Consider the following 15,709-nt stretch of genomic DNA (forward strand, 5'->3'; position numbering starts at 1 on the left):
AGCAGACTTTATGGATGCCCTCATAGCTGCAGATGAACTGCTGCACTGGTTCTGATTTGTTCATCTGTTTTTTTTGCTGAATTGTTGCATGTTTAGATAATCATTCGCTCTGGTGGCTGACAGATGGAAAAATAGAAAAGAGCTGCAAACACATGAATGATGCAAACGCAAAACACAAAAAACATAAATGCATCAGGAAAACCCCTGCTTCAAACAAAAACAATGCTGTGAACCACAAGAAATAGAGGCAAAAGGAAAAAATAGCCATATCCTAAACTTTATTCACAAATTGTAAGTCCTCCAGACCACTAGGGGGCCCCCTAATGATATGCAACTGTGCTGAGGATATATAGTTGAAAACCGACCTTTTCTTCCCTCATACTTTCTTCTTGATATCTTGTTATAGTTGCGGTATGTAACTTTTATGAAGAATGTTTTTGTTTTTTAATATTTGTTAAAACTCTCACCATTGTGACATTTTGAAACAGATAATCTGTGAAAACATTGATCTCATCCACTTACTCCTTCAGTTACACTGACCATCTGAAGAACTTCACCGCTCCAAACTAAAAACAAGCAACTGGAGTCAGGAGGACGGTCTTAGCGCTACAAATCATCCTCATGTACTCAGTGCTAAAAGTGCTAATGGTGGAGAAACAACTTACTGTTCCAGCAAAACTGTTTATTTGTCATCATCAATGGTCATGGCTAATTAGATTAGCTGGCTGCAGCGTAGGAGAGAGAAAGGGGGAAATCAGCAGTGCCACAAGATCGTGATTGTCATCACTAAGACCCGCCTCCTAGCTCTGATTGGTTGTTCCAGTGAGTACTGGGAGAAGCTGGAGGAACTCACTTTTTCACAGATTATCTGTCTCATATTTCACCCTCTTTGCGACAGTTTCAACAAATATGTAAAACAAATAGTTTTTTATAAAAGTTACATATTGCAGTTTTAAATTGTGGTATTTACAGAGGATGTGATCCTGTATGATTAGGTGATCGACTCCCCCTAGTGGTCTGGAGCACTTCTGTCTTGTTGAGCGAGTTTGCAGCATTTTATTTTTGCATTGTTAGCTTTTCATTTACAGAATGAAAAGCTAAGAATGTATCATTCATATGTTTGTCATGCAAGTTTGGATTATATGAGTTAAAACAACATTTAATTTCCGTCTTGGATGAATAAAGTGCCTTTGAATTTGAGTGAAATCCCAACCCGTTCATCCAATTTGTGACGCCAGTTGGTGAAGCCGTCATGTTCACAAGGATCCATCGAGACGTTGACTCCGCAGCTATCCTCAGCCTGAGAGAATGATGATGATGATGATGGCATCTATGGCTGGAACGATGAAGAGGATTCAATTCTGAGTCCAAGTCAAGCTTCAAGTCTTTGAGAACAGGCTGCATCTGAAATCTGTTATTTTGTCTGACTCTGGAGTCCAACCATATTCCTAGTTTAAGTTGTCAGAGTTGCATGAGTCCCTGTAAATCCAGAGATTTTAATTAAAACAGAGCTGATATTTTATTTAAAGAGACCTCAGGGGGACCAGAGGAATACTCCCAGTGACGGCTGCCAGAGTCTTCCTCTGCTGCTTCAGAGGGAAGCTTCCTGCAGAGATGTGTTGCTGTTTGGCTTTCCAGGCGTAATTTGTCGCCACTGTGCTCTCGGGCTGGCTGCATTATGGATGCGAGTCTGATTCCGCCCAGCTGCAGTAGAGATCCCGTTAACTTTTTATTAATTATTGGATTATTGAGGAGCAGAGGAGCTGGTGGCCAATCTAAACCCTTCACACTCATGATGGCAATCACCGACATCAATCCCCCCCCCTCCTCAGACTGCTGAGTGGAGGAGGCAGAGCTGCTGGGAATCCCACAGTCTGACATTATATAACCACCTCGCTGCTGCAGTCATCGCTCTCAAGCTGTGACACTGATTAACTGGTGGCTGTTCCCCTGAATCTTTCAGCTCAGCCTCCACATGCAGGAATGAATCAGTTCTCCGGAAAGCTGAAGATCGCTGCGGCTTCCTTAAAGCTGCCATTTATGAAAAACATCCACCTGTGTGTCGGTGGCAGCATGGCAGCTGATGGGGAGCAAATCTCTGAAACGTTAGCTTCATGTGTCCCAGTGCAGGGAAACCAGTGGGGCAAATCTGAAGCGTTGCTTTCTGGTAGGTTCAGCTACCAGAAGGACCTGCTCTGGTTGCTGATTGGATGCCTTTGGACCAATGGAGGTGCAGCTACAGCGCTGCTGATTAAAACATGGATGCAGTTTTGAAATTTTACAGCAGTAATTTGGTTTATTCAGCCAGTCACAAAGAAACAAAATGTGGATGTTTTCAGTTGTATATTTCTACATTTATAAAAGTCAGTGTTCCAAACTAAATGCTTAATTCATAACCTAAATATTTAGTTTTCCAAATATTTAGTTAGGAAACTACATATTTAGCTAAATGTTTAAGACAATCAGAAGTTGTCTGGCTTGACCACAGAGATGCATGTTGATGCAGAGACTGCTGCTACAGAAACACGAGTAAATGCCTGAAAAGCCATTAAAACTGAACATTTTATGTTTTTAACTGACAGGTTGGACACACGGAAAAAAAAATTATAATAATAACAAAAAATTGTTACTTGAGCAACAATTCAGTCTCAGACTCCAGCAGTGGAATTGGGGTCAACATAACCCAGCTTTTATTTGATATTCCACTTCCACTTATCGGCAAGCCAATTTGCATTTTATAAATATTTAGCTCTTGATCTGTGTAAATAACAAGAAAATGTTAAAACCAGGAACACAGAGAAAACTAAGAGTACTAACACTTCGAGATCAGGTTAGTGTTTTTTCTGATCATCTTTCACTGATATTATTATTGGACTGCTGATCTGAATCATTAAGAAACAAAAAAAAACTTTTAAGGGGATCAAACATTTTCAGAATGTTTGACAAAACATAATCAAAAATGTAGATTATTATATTATGTTTTCCTCACACATAATGCCATTTTATACCAAGTAATCATGTTCACTTCAATTGTTATAAAAATACTACATATAGCAAACATGACATAAAAGAAATTTGGCTTTGTAATTTAACTAAACGGAAATTGGGGATGTGTCTCTTTAAGAAGCTGCTGCTCTTTCTGAAACAACATGGCTGCTCTATTAACCTAATCACCTTTTTACCAGCGTTGCTCTGAGAAGTGGCTCCTGTAATGAGATCAGGTGTTTGCTAATTCCTGCTAGCTAGTTTGAAGGAGTTAAGAAGGAGGAAGCTGCGCTTTGAAGGCGGGGCTAAGTGCACCCAGGCATTTTAGCTGAATGGTTGCCATGGAGAATGGTTTCATACATTCATGAAAGAATCAATTCAACTCTCCAGGTGTGTTTAGATGAAGGAATAACATAAAGATAAAAAAGTGGATTTTACTTGATGCTGCCCTTTACTGAGCAGGTTGAGTTCTGCTCTGAGAGACGTCGGTCCGTCAGAAAGAGTGTTTGTAAAAAACTGATTGATTGGTTAATTAAAATGAGTGAAATTTCTCATTCCTATTGCAGAGGTTTAGGAGCTGAATGAGAGAAGGATGACACTTTGCCTTTAAAAACTAACATAAACTTTGGCTCCAAACTTCAGCCTGAAGCTCCTCCTGAGTTTTCTGCCTCCATCTTGTCTTTAATAAAGGAAAATGACTGAATGTGTTCCTGGCGCCTCAGAGCAGATGCTAATGTATAGCCTATATTTAAACATCGTGTAACCATGGCGACATGCGCTTGTCGCCACACGACTGGAGGAGAAAACGACGGGTTAAAGCCGATCCACAGCGCTCGGTTCTGAACAGACCAAGTTCTGGTTCTGATCCGTTGAGCAGCTGATCTGATGAACATCTGGAGATATTCTCACCTTGAGTCAACTTCAGGATAAACCAGGCGGATGAGATGGACCGGTTCTGTTCCTGGTTCTGTTCACGGTTCTGTTCCTGGTTCTGTTCCCGGTTCTGTTCCTGGTTCTGTTCCTGGTTCTGTTCCCGGTTCTGTTCCCGGTTCTGTTCCTGGTTCTGTTCCCGGTTCTGTTCCCGGTCTGTGTCCTGCTGCTGTGTTTGCTTCTGTTCGGTTCTGATCCGAACCGTTCAGGTTGCCTAGTGTGACACTCACTGCAGAGACACAAAACAGGCTAAGAAACTTTAAATCATCTGATGTTTCCTCAACATCAGATGATTTAATATTGTTTTTACTTTGTCAATAAATCAATTGAATGATCAATTAAATTAAAACAAACTGAATAATTTCCATTTGGATGATTTATCATTTCTCTCTACCAAAAACTTCATAATTCATTTTATTTATTTTTTCTGTTTTTTTACTATTGTTTATTAAAAATGAAAGTTTGTTGATTTTTGCTGTTACTGGTATGTTTTCTTGAAAATGGTCAAAAATCAACAACATTATTGTTCATTGCGATAAAAAAACAACAAATAAAATGAATCATAAAGTCTCTGTAAATAAAAGGTTCAGCTGAGAAAAAAGCATCAAAATGAAAACTTTAGTCATCCAGTTTTTTATAAAAAGAATAAGATACATTATGCAAATGGAAATTATTGATCTTGTTTTAATTTATCACAAGATGAATTGATGAACTGGGTTTGGATCTGAACTGGAAGCACTGCAGTAAAAAACTTTTAAAAAGTGAGAAAAGTGAACTTTCTAAAAGTAACAGTTAATGTCAGCAGAAATTCATCCGGCTGAACCCAGAGGAACACCTGATTGGTTCCTACAACTCGAGGTTTTCTGGGTTATTTCCCTCCCCGTTACTTTGACTAAGCCGTAGCGTTAGATCATGGCCAGGTTTTGTAGCTGGATAACATTCAGAGGAAGTGGAGAAAACGGATGATTAATGATCTGTGAACCAGAACGAGTCTTGCTCTCCCCGCAGCCTGCCTCAGACAGGCGGCGAAGGGTTAATCCATAGGAAGCTGAGAGATGTGGGTGTCAGGTCGGATGCAATCGATTCAAAACAGATGAGAAAGTTAGAAAGTAGGGATAGAGACGCAGAGGGGGCAGGTGGAGAGGGGGCGGCGGACAATAAGCTCGACTGATTTGAATCCTATTCATAATTCTCTGCTGGGAGGCCAGTGAGCTGAAGGCGGCGGATGATGATAGATGGAAGGCAAGAGGGGGAGAAGGTGTGGGAGGAAGAGACAGAGACAAAGGGAAGGAGAGGAAGGGTTGGAGTCTTTGAGGGGGAGGGAAGCTGGGGATTAAAGGCAGTTCTGCTTCAAACGGAGGGACGCAGAAAAATCACAGCAGCTCCGCGGTTTGATTTCTGCTCTATCAAAAACCAGAGCAAGCGTCAGTCTGCAGAGCCACACATGCTCTGCAGGGGGCAGCGCAGTAATGGGATTACAGGCTGCAGAACCGGCAGCCATCAGAACATGCAGGCAGGTTGGAGAGTGAGAGGAAACGAGATGCAGAGACCGAAATGTCACCAACTGACAACTAGCAGCCTTAAAAACATTTCATGTGTAATTAAACTTTAGTGATTGTGATGTTGGACATCAATGTGTGTTTATGTTCCTTCCTTTAATCTGTTTCTGTTTAAAAATTAAATGAATAAATAAATAAGTCTATCAACATTTCAGACAAAAAAAATAATAATAAAATCAGCATTGGCCAAAATCGATATCGGCAGGTCAGACTCTTTAATGATTGATAATCAATGGTCGGCCAGAAAACTGGAATCGGTGCATCGATGGCTCATTATGCCTCTGACACATCTTCACTGCAGCTCCACATCTTTCAGTGTCTAATGCAGAGGAACTCCTCACGTTTCACATGTTTCTTTAATTTCCCAGCTTCATAAACCGTCAGCAGAAACTGACTCTGGTTGCTCACTGTTAGTCTGAATGAGTTGAAAGATTAGAAATATCACATAATTTACTTTGACTTTTAACCAGTTTGTTCATTAATATGCTAAAATATTAATGAACCGGATCAACTCAGTTCAGTTCATTCTGGAATGAATGTCCTGAAGCTCTTTACACGACTAAAATAATATCAACATATTGATCCAATTATAAAGACAGGTTCAGATTATTAGCACAATTCACTCCTAATCCGTCCATATTGTAAAAAACAACAGGAACTTCTGACTGGGTCGAGTTCTGGACTTTCAGTTCTACTGGTTCTGGTTCCTGTGGTTCTCCCGCCTGTTGCCTAGGTTACCAATTTTAATAATTTCTTTCATTCATCCTGAGGTTATGCAAAAAGGTTTTATATCCTTTTGACTTTTAGTCAAAATTTAACATTTTTAATCTTCAAACAAATGGAAAAACTAAATTGTTCAGTTTAACTAAACAAATACAGATTTAGAGTGGCCTAGTCAAAGTTAGATCTTTTCATTGCATGAAGGTTGGAGTGAGTCAACCTGCAGCCCATTCAGCAGACAAAGATATGATATGAGGTAAAGATGACCCACTCGGATCAATATTTGGTGTTTTCTGCAGGAGGAATCGTCACTTCCAGCTGAAGCAGCTTGTTGAGTTTGGATCCTGAGCTCTCAGCCTGGATGTCTGAGTGTTTTCATAACCGGCCGAACCACAGAGAGCAATCAGCCACTCTGCTGTCCTCATTTCCATCGCTTCAGATCTTTAAATGTCATTTTACTGAAAGCTTTGGAGCATCAGAGTCGGATCAATTTCTCCCAGTCAGAAACGTCAGCGTGAGTTTTTAAATCAATGCTGCTGGTCTGGTCAGCCTGGTTTCCCTGTTTCCGTCAGCCAGGCTGCCCCCCCTCCCCCCCCACACACACACACACGCACGCACACACACACACACACGCCCACGCGCGCACGCACACACACACACACACACACACACACACACACACACACACACACACGCACACGCACACACACACACACACACACACACACCACACACACACACACACACACACACACACACACACACACACACACACACACAGACTAATCAACCCAGCAGTCGTGTTTTGGGGAGAGCCCAGAGAGAAGAGATGCTTGCAGGAAGAACTGGCTGTTTTCATTCAGTTTTGTTTTCTGGATTCATCATTTGACTTTCTCCTGTAAACAATGTGAGGCTGAATGAAGAATAATTCTGCTGTAAATCCTCAAACTAACAGCCTAAAAATGCAGCTTTTCCCAGATCTCTGGAAGAACGATGGCTGCTTCTCTCAGTTGTGAATAATTGTTTTTATTTGAGGCCCTAAACAAGATCCAGGCTCAAACATAAACCGTGTGACCACACCAGAAGGACAGTGTGACAGTGTCAGAGCAGAACGTTCTCCATATGCGGGTAGAAATCGTGGCAGTCGAGCTGCTGCAGCTTCTAACAGTCTAAATATGGATGTTGGGAGCTGGTCTTTGTTAGGAAACTGCAGGCCTGCTGTGTAAACATCCAGTCACACACACATGATGAAAAACTCCCTGCACTGATGCTGTGGGTGAAAAATGTATCCCAGTCCGAGCTGCAGATGCATGAGTTGGTAATAAAAGTTTCTCTGAGTGGCAGGAGGATCTGCAGGAAAAGGTTAGTGGCTGTGGAGGATAAACAGGAGTTTAACAGTCCTGAACAGTTCCTGTTAGCCGGCCTGCGCTGATCCTACTGATAGAATTACATAACCCAGAACAACAGCCCAGCATTAACTGTGCCCACTTTGTCCCATCGAGGGCTCGGACCGGCAGGCTGACGGGTCGCCTGTCCACCCAGAGGATAACACAGCGAGACAGAGGAGCGTGCACGTTCATGGATGTGTGCACGAAAGGATAATCAATGAACCCAACAAGCAGGTCATGTGACTGCAGGGGAGCATGGAGACCCAGCAGCAGGTCCGACCCAGAGGAAACACGGGCCGCTTCCGCTAAACGGCTCCATTATCAGGAAACAAACAGTAAATGATCATTTAGTTTATTATAAAAAAGATTCTCAAAGTTTCACTGTTTCTCTGCAGTCTGACTCACTCATTCAACCACATGAATGCCTCTGTGGTGGAGCAGCACTGCCCCCGCGTGGAGAAACAAGTAACTACAAGTCTTATTTTGGATTCCACCTCAAACCTCAAACAAATATTTATTTGCTCCAGATTTATGATCGATTATCAAAAGAGAAACAGAGAGAATAAGTCACAAACTCAGATGATTCAGTTATAAGCTGTTAGCTTAAACTTCCACAGCTGTTCACCAGTTTCACCTGAAGGCTGCACTCTGTTAATCTGTTGCTCAGATTTACTTACGACATCACTTCCTCCAGTGGGTAGCAGGTCAGATGACCAGGCTTAATTACAGTAGAAATACAAACCAATAACTGTATGTCTCCATGTATTATGACTTTTTATTAGATTTTATGACTGCACAGAAATATTAGATATTTTTTAATGACAACTCAATCAATCAATATTTGTTGAAAAAGAAAATGTCTACAGAATTAAATGTATCTGAAAAATTTTGATGTCTTCCCACTGAGTTAATAGCTGTACGGAAAATGAGATTTCTATATTTTCTTATTCTTAATATTTATTAAAGTTAAAAAAAATTAAGAAACATCTGTAACAGACTGGCGACCTGTCCAGTCTGTTACGCCTCTCGTCCGGAACGCAGCTGGAGATAGGCACCAGTAACTCCCGACCCCATTAGGGAGAAGGGTGCTCAGAAAATGGATGGTTTTAACTTTAAGCTTTGGATTAGCAAAGCTCAGTGTTACTTATTTTAAAAATGCATATATAAGATAGTTACAGATTGAGAAAATATTTAAATGTTTTTTAACTCCTGCCAATCAGTAAAAACGTGGAGTTAACTAAAGATATTTCTGAGGTCTTTGTAACTTATTTCAAAAGCTGCAGAAACAGCTTCTTTGTCAGCTTATTTCCCAAAGCAGATTCTGAATTCTGAAGTCATATTTGATAAAGTCAAACTCTGCAAACTTAAGACACACAAATAAACTGAACCAAACCAAACCAAGTAGAGGTGAAAATGTGTGAACAGATTAAGCAATTCGAAGTGACAAAAGGTTACTTTTGTCACTTGGTTTATATAAAAAAAATAAAAAATTTCCCTTCTCACCCACCGTGGGTGGTTCTTATCCTCTGAGCTCGGGTCCTCTACCAGAGGCCTGGGAGCTTGAGGGTCCTGCAGTATCTTGGCTGTGCCAAGGACTGCACATTTCTGGACTGAGATGTCTGATGTTGTTCCTGGGATCTGTTGTAGCCACTGCTCCAGTTTGGGGGTTACTGCCCCGAGGGCCCCGATGACCACAGGCCACTGTGGTCTTCACCTTCCAGGCCCTCTCCAGTTCTTCCCTGAGGCCCTGGTATTTCTCCAGTTTCTCGTGCTCCTTTTTCCTGATGTTGCAATCACTTGGTATTGCTACATCAACCACAACGGCTTTCCTCTGATGTTTATCCACTACGACAATGTCTGGTTGGTTCGCCATTACCATTTTGTCTGTCTGGATCTGGAAGTCCCACAGGATCTTAGCTCTGGCGTTCTCCACCACCTTTGGGGGTGTTTCCCACTTTGATCTCGGGGTTTCCAGTCCATATTCTGCACAGATGTTTCTGTACACTATGCCTGCCACTTGGTTATGTCGCTCCATGTACGCTTTCCCTGCCAGTATCTTGCACCCTGCTGTGATGTGCTGGACTGTCTCAGGGCCTCCTTGCACAACCTACACCTTGGGTCTTGTCTGGTGTGGTAGATCTGGGCCTCTATTGCTCTGGTGTTTAGGGCCTGTTCCTGGGCGGCCAGGATGAGGGCCTCTGTGCTGTCCTTGAGTCCAGCTTTTTCCAGCCATTGGTAGGATTTACTGATATCAGCCACTTGGGTTATTTGCTGGTGGTACATCCCATGTAGGGGTTTGTCCTCCCATGATGGTATCTCTGGCACCTCAACCTCCGTTCCCTGTTGTCTGAGACATTCACTGAGCACATTGTCTGTTGAGGCTTTGTCCCTGATGTATTTATGGATCTTAGTTGTTTCGTCCTGGACAGTGGTTCTCACACTCACTAGTCCTCTGCCTCCGTCCTTGCGGCTCATGTACAGTCTCTGGGTGCTGGATTTGGGATGGAACCCTCCATGCATGGTTAGTAGCTTTCTAGTCTTAATATCTGTGGCTTTTATCTCCTCCTTTGGCCAGCTAATTATTCCAGCAGGGTATCTGATTACTGGCAAGGCATAGCTGTTTATCACACTGATTTTGTTCTTGCCATTGAGCTGGCTTCTCAGGACTTGCCTTATTCGTTGGAGGTATTTAGCTGTGGCTCCTTTCCTTGTGGCCTCATCGAGGTTGCCATTTGCTTGTGGTATACCTAGGTACTTGTAACTGTCCTCTATGTCTGCTATTGTTCCTTGTGGGAGTGAGACTCCTTCTGTGCGGATCACCTTCCCCCTCTTTGTGATCAGCCGACCACACTTCTCTAGTCCGAATGACATCCCAATGTCAGTGCTGTAGATCCTGGTGGTGTGGATCAGTGAGTCGATGTCTCGCTCACTCTTGGCATACAGCTTGATGTCATCCATGTAGAGTAAGTGACTGATATTGGCCCCATTTTTGAGTCGGTATCCGTAGCCAGTCTTGTTGATAACTTGGCTGAGGGGGTTCAGGCCTATGCAGAACAGTAGCGGGGACAGAGCATCTCCTTGGTATATGCCGCATTTGATGGACACTTGTGCAAGTGGTTTGCAGTTGGCTTCAAGGGTGGTTTTCCACAGCTTCATCGAGTTTGCAATGAAGGCTCTCAGAGTCCTGTTGATGTTATACATCTCTAAGCATTCAATGATCCAAGTATGCGGCATTGAGTCATAGGCTTTCTTGTAATCAATCCAAGCCATGCACAGGTTGGTGTGTCGGGTTTTGCAGTCTCGGGCAACTGTGCGGTCTATGAGGAGTTGGTGTTTGGCTCCTCTGCTATTTACACCGATACCCTTCTGTGCCGTGCTCATGTGTTTATCCCTGTGTTTGCTTATCTTGGCCGCTATGATGCCTGACATGAGCTTCCAGGTTGTGGAGAGGCAGGTTATTGGTCGGTAGTTGGGTGGGACTGGACCCTTTGATGGATCCTTCTGGATTAGGATTGTCCGCCCTTCAGTTAACCATTCAGGGTGAGTCCCACTTTGTAGCAGCTGGTTCATTTGGGCTGCCAGTCGCTCATGGAGAGCAGTGAGTTTCTTTAGCCAGTAGGCATGGATCATGTCAGGCCCTGGTGCTGTCCAATTTTTCATACCTGAGACTCTTTCTTGAACATCTGTCACAGTGATGGTTACCGGGGCTTGCTCAGGGAGGTTGCTGTGGTCCTCTCGTAGAGAGATCAGCACTGTGCATTGCTGTTGTGGGACGCCTCCCTTTCCCATATGCCTTTCCAGTATTGTTCCGTCTCCAGCCTTGGTGGGTCTGCTCTGTTGTTATTGTTACCCTGCCATTGAGAGTACACCTTAGCTGGTTGAGTGGAGAAGAGCCGGTTAATCCTTCTGGATTCATTCTCCCTTGTGTATCTCTTTAGGCGGCTGGCCAAGGCTTGGAGCCTCTGTTTGGCAGTCTCAAGTGCTTCAGGTATGGGCATCTGGCTGTACTTTCTGGTACTGGTCTTTTCATTGCACCCTTGTGGAGCTCTGACAGTTGGCTCACTTCCCTCCTTGTTACCTTGATTTTAGCCTCTAACCGTCTTTTCCATGGTGGGTATTGGGTCTCATGGTTGCCCTTATAGCCAAGTATCTCAAGGATCACTGATGCTGAGTTGTAGATCAGCTCATTGGTTTCTGTTATGGTGTTGGTAGGGATCGTTCTCAATGCTGCATTCACATTCTCAATGAGGCTTTCAGATGGTACTTCACTCAGCCGTTGTAATTGGCGCCGAGGAGGCCTGGTTGTCATTCGGGTCATGATTCTCTCTCTCAGGTCAGCAGCTGTCTCGTTCAGCTCTGTTTCGCTCATTGGGGCCGTGTATCCCCTCACTGGGTGGGGACTTGTAGTTAAGTCCCCACAGTCCTGACATCCGGGTTCCTCCCTTTTGCCGTAGCATTTGTGTTGTATCTCGTCAATCTCAAGTTGTGATAGCAGTTGCCGTTTGCGGATGTTGGAACACTGAGCTACTAGTTGTTTAGCACTTAGTGTTGACCATTCCTTCCCCAGTCTTTGCATGTAACCTCTCTCACTAGGGTTACTTGAGTACACTGTAAAATGTAATTACTTCACTTTACTTAAAAAAAGTTAGGAAACCGATTGCCTCAAAATCTCCAATAAAGTAGCTAATTTATTTTAAGGTGTTATAGCTATACTATGTTTAGACCACTCAGATGATGGCAGTAAACCTGAGTGTTGTGAAATATCATTAATTGGGTTAACTGTGAAATGTTCATTCGGACAACTCATGTAATGGCAGAAAACTTGAGTATAGGTAATTCAAAATTATTAGGTTGACTATAAAATGTCAATTATGACCACTTCAATGTGTGAGTTATGGCAGTTAAGCAGTACTCATAAAAATAAGTCTGCTTACACGTTAAAGCAAAACCGATTGCCTTGATATGTTCAAGTAAGAAGAACCAAAAGTGTTAAGTTATTGAAACAAAGAGCCAACAGAGAACAGTTTGAATGGAAAAACGGTTTAATAATTAAACAAGTTTACCTTTAAATACAGGGTTCTCAAGTGTGGTTACATACACACTAACCTGGAAACAAAGTTTTCCATAGACTTTTTTTCTAGGGCAGTCTTCAATCTAATATTGAATCCTTCAAATGGCCCTCAGTCTTCAAAACGAATCAAACAATTAAAAAAGAATCAAACAAGAAATAAAAATCATTTTTCCATTAAGGGTAAAGGTCTGGTTCACAATCCTGATTGCAGTTATCCTGATTGCTTGCCCATGTTGTTCCATCTTTTCCTCCCATTCACCTCTCTATGAATGTGCTTGAACACAGAGCTCTGTGCAAACCAGCTTGTTAGCAATGATGTTTGTGACTTGCCCTCTTGTGTTAAAGGTCATCTTTTGGACAACTGTCAAGTCAGCAGTCATCCCTATGATTGTGTAACATACAGAACTGCACTGAGACAAGTCCAGTTTTGTAGGACAAAACACCTGTTTGCAGGTATTTTGAGTTAATTAGCTGATTAGTCTGTGGCACAAGGGATTTTCAATATTGAACCTTTTCACAATATTTAAATATTTTGAGATACTCAATTTGGAGTTTTCATTAGTTGTCAGTAATAATCATCAACATTAAAATAAATAAACATTTGAAATATCAGTATTTCAAACTACATTCATTCATATAGTAATAAATAAATATACAATACCAATTTTTCTTTTAGAATGGAATTACTGATTTAAATCAACTTCTTTGTGATATTCTATTTTTTTGGACGAGTACCTGTATATCCATGTGAACAAATGATAATTTGTGATGTTGAGCTTTAATATCTCACAGCTGGTTGCTCAGCACTGTTCTGGCATATGCGCCACTCTGACTCTCCTGCTTCTTGTTGTTTCACATGCAAAGTCTGTTGATAACACATAAACATCTGATTTCTGAACTAAAAGTCAATGTGAATGAACCACAACACCAGCCAATCACAGGTTAGTTTTCCTTAGATGATAAAGAACCAATCAAAACCAAGAATACAAATTGTGTAGCAAGTGACAGAAATTCCAAGCAAAACAGTACTGTATGTGAAAACATACAAGTAAACAAACAAATGTGCTTACTTTGTGTATTTCAGACAACATTTCGACACTTTCTACATATGGTTTTACAGTGAATTTCTAGAGTCAGCTTCAGTATGTTCCTATTAATCTGGTGAGCTTTTCCTCAACTAAATATAAAAACCTCTGAATTTTCTTCTGCAGTGTTTATCAGTCTGATTTGATCAATAAGGTTTCGTTGTACTTTATATTCTTCATGCTGAGAAGAGCAGAGCTGCTTTTTGCTCACCGAGATATTTATTGGAAAGATTTTAACTTTATCTACAATTCTGAAGCACGGAAACATCTTATCAGTGAAAGTGTGCCTGAAGGTGTGTATGTGTGTGTTAGTATCCAGATCAGAAAAGGACAGTTTTCCCTTATCCCAGTCCAGATTCACTCGGATCCTCTGGAGTTTTTTGCGGACTGAGAGAAATGTGACAGGAGCTGGTGGAGAACATGCTAAGTATTTACCTTCATGGAACTCTATGAACAATAATCCAGACTCTATGTCTTCTTTCCTCTGGACAGACCTGCTAACAAACCAAGATTCCAGTAATCATTGTTTCCAACATCAACATCCCAGCTGTGGTTTCCCGAGTTAAAACCCTCATAGCTCAGAACAGACCACCAAGATTTGAACCTCTCTGGGTTATCAGGAAGCTGCTTTATCTCTCCTAGACTAACACCAGTCAGATCTTCAGACAGACATAGGTTTGGATGAGCCGTGTTTGGGTCCAGAACCAGAGGAGTATAGGTCACCATGTCCTTCATGTTGCTCCAAATGTTAAAGGCCAGGTTGCCAGATGTTTGGCCTGGTCTATCAGAGCTCCTGAGGGCAGCTGTGGATCCTCTGGCAGGTTACAGGACTGAATTTTTTCCATTACAGCCTTGTAGTTGTGCAGGAATGAGATGTCTTCAACTTCCAGCTCCTCTTGTATGGCTCTGACTGTGTCTGAAAGAGCTGCTATCTCTCTCCTCAGAGCCTCCATCTTCTCCTCCATCATCCCTCTCTTCTGCTCCTCTTCCTCCCTCAGTGCAGCCAGCCTGGCCTCCTCTTCCTCTGCTAGAAACTGATGAAGCTTCTTAAACTGCTCAACAATCTGCCTCTCTGTGTGTCGGGTCTGGACCTTCAGGTGTTCTGCTGTCTCATCAAGCTTCTTTTTAACTTTATTCTTGAGATCCAGTTTCTTCTTTAAAGGTTTCAGAGTTTCCTGAAGTTTCTTCCTGTGTTTCTGAGCAGCTTCATCAATGGGTCTGAATCTGTGCTTGGTGTGTTTTTTTGAATCTCTGCAGACGAGACAAACTGGCTGCTGATGGTCCAGACAGAAGAGTTTGAGTTTCTCAGAGTGCAGACTGCAGAGACTCTCTGAAGCTTTTTGCTCTCTCTGCTCTAAGAATGATTCACAGAGTCTCTTCAGAGCCGGATTTAAAGTCGGTTCCTCTCTTGAAGATTTCCTCTTGCAAACTGGACACTCTCCTGCTGGTTTCTGTCTCCACCAGTTCTTCAGAAACTCCTTACAGAAGCTGTGGCTGCATGACAGAACAACCGGATCCTTAAAGCCGTCCTGACAGACAGACAGCAGAGATCCTCCTCTGGTCTGGAAGCCATTTTGTCTCTGAGTGAAGCTGAAAACACAGAAGGTGCAGTCAGTCATGGCTCCCTCCCTCCTCTACTTACTTCCAAGTGACTGGGTGTTTTTGGTTCAACTCACCTTAGTGTGAGCAGCTGGAAGCAGCAGAGCTGGAGGCTTCCACTTTTCTCTGGGATTCTCAGGTACTAACAACCACAACCTGATTCCTGCTTCAGGTCAGCTCCAACTGAGGTGTGTTTCATTGCAAAGTTCAGTATTCAACCTTGAGCTGCTATAAAACTCACTGATTAACAGGTTTTTTTCTATACTTAGATCAGGGTCTGTAATGAATATGGTGAAATGTAAGACAGTGTAGCAACCTTCTCCAGTGGGTGGTGCAGGTTGCTACAATGATAGTAGCCACACAGGCACATCT

The 15,709-nt window shown here is 42.4% G+C and overlaps 1 pseudogene; it reads right to left on the reverse strand.

The window, feature by feature from the left end:
* Positions 1-14,126: 14,126 nt before the first annotated feature.
* Positions 14,127-15,311, reverse strand: LOC129354624 (E3 ubiquitin-protein ligase TRIM35-like; annotated as a pseudogene).
* Positions 15,312-15,709: the final 398 nt, after the last annotated feature.

The sequence above is a fragment of the Poeciliopsis prolifica genome, unplaced genomic scaffold, assembly GCF_027474105.1.
Source record: "Poeciliopsis prolifica strain line A6 unplaced genomic scaffold, Auburn_PproV2 SCAFFOLD114, whole genome shotgun sequence".
Classification (NCBI taxonomy): Eukaryota; Metazoa; Chordata; class Actinopteri; order Cyprinodontiformes; family Poeciliidae; genus Poeciliopsis; species Poeciliopsis prolifica.